This window comes from Cavia porcellus, unplaced genomic scaffold (genome assembly GCF_034190915.1).
Source record: "Cavia porcellus strain 051 isolate PalLab524CR breed Dunkin Hartley unplaced genomic scaffold, mCavPor4.1 scaffold_26, whole genome shotgun sequence".
In the NCBI taxonomy this organism is placed as follows: Eukaryota; Metazoa; Chordata; class Mammalia; order Rodentia; family Caviidae; genus Cavia; species Cavia porcellus.
Genome location: NW_026947509.1, coordinates 42,384,750 through 42,386,488, shown reverse-complemented (window position 1 = coordinate 42,386,488; position 1,739 = coordinate 42,384,750).

Below are 1,739 nucleotides of genomic sequence, written 5' to 3'. Positions count from 1 at the left end.
TTATGAAGAATGAAAATCACAGCAAAATTGTGATGCAGCAAAATTACCCTGAACCGAGAAGGTGGGGATTGCTGCTTGTACTTCAGTTAAGGATACCGGGGTGGCTGCTGTCCTGCCATCTTTTCTTGCTTGGAACTTGATTTTAAAATAGTGCTCTGAGCCAAATCCTTTGGGATCATCCCAACAAACTTACAACCACTGAAGCACTCCCTAATGCAAGTCCACAAAAATAAATACATAAATCAAGACTATGACAAACATTTCCATATACATCTGTGGTTCTTGAGGACTTGTTTGCCCCATGATTAACAACTGGTAAAGTCAATTTCTTTCCCTTTTGTTTTTTGTAATACTATTTCTCTTTGGCTTTTCTCAAGCCTATTTTTTCTTTGGTTCTAGTGAACCCATTCTTTGCCCCAAGTCTAACCGCTGATGATGTCAGTCCACTCCAGTGATGAATATTGACCAATGCACTTCTCCCCTCCCCCACTATTTCTTCTTACCTCAGTCCCTGTTTGGGCACCATATGCCGCATACCAGCACAGCTCTTAATGTACCCAGGGTGGGAAAGGATGGCAAGAAGTTGAGAAAGAAAAGAGATGAATGCTGAGGTCAGGTGGAGCCCTGTCTCCTGATGGGAGAAAAGGAACTGCTCAGCTATGGTAACATGTTTATTTATGCACTCTGCCTAGCAACTTGTTTGTCTGGCTGTCCTGGGGCCCTTGTTTCAGTGCCTCACTTTGGTCTCCTCATGTTCTCAGGGCTGGCCTAGCTTTAGCCCCAAATGTGTGATCAGTCTCCAGCTTCAGCTGCTCCCTACACATTATTTTGACAGGGTTCCTTTAGAACTTTGAACACTTAAGATAACTAATTTGTGTCCATGGAGGCTTCTTCAGACATAGTTTCTATGGGTTGCTTTTTCTCTTGTGTATGAGTCACATTTTCTTGTCCATTTGATGTCATATTTTTTTTTGAAAGATGGGTGTTTTAAATATTAGGATGTGTCAACTCTGAAAATCAGTTACACTCCTTTCCAAGGGTTTGTTGTTGTTGCTCTCAGCTATTACTTTGGTTCCTGTTTTTCCTTTTAACTTTCCTAGACTAATTCTGTGAAGTCTGTATTCTCTGTCCTTTTCAGGACATCTGTCACTGGTTATCTTAATAGTTATCTTAATAGTTAAATTGGAATCTGTCACTGGTTATCTTAATAGTTAGCTAACAACCGCACAGAGGTCTTAAACAACTTGAACTGGTGAAACCCGCAGCCTTTGCCCAAGGGTTCTCTGTGTGTGTTGAAGCTGCTTTCAGTATTCTAGCAGGCCACTTCCAACTCTGCTTTTGGTACTTTAGCAGGCTGCTTCTGCTTTGGCAGAGTCTTAAGATCAGCCAAAATCAAGGGTCTAGGACTTTCCAGGCTGTCCTGAACACAGTCCAGGGCCTGCAGACATCTTCTAGATATGTAGAGATTTCTCCAAACTTCATATAGGCATCTATTTTACTAGATTTCCTCTCATTTAGTGGTCAGCCTCTTGGTAACCCCATCTTGCGAGGATGCCATGGATAATACTATGTGAAATAATTTCTCATTATTGGTAAGACTATAATAGCAATGCAGAGTAATCCCTTGTAGGTAAAGCTGTTTACACAGAACAAGCTCTGAGTCAAGTCAAGCAAGGATAAGACCCAGGAATAGACTTTACTGAGCTGCCTGATAGGTGAAAGAGTAACAATTCTCTGGG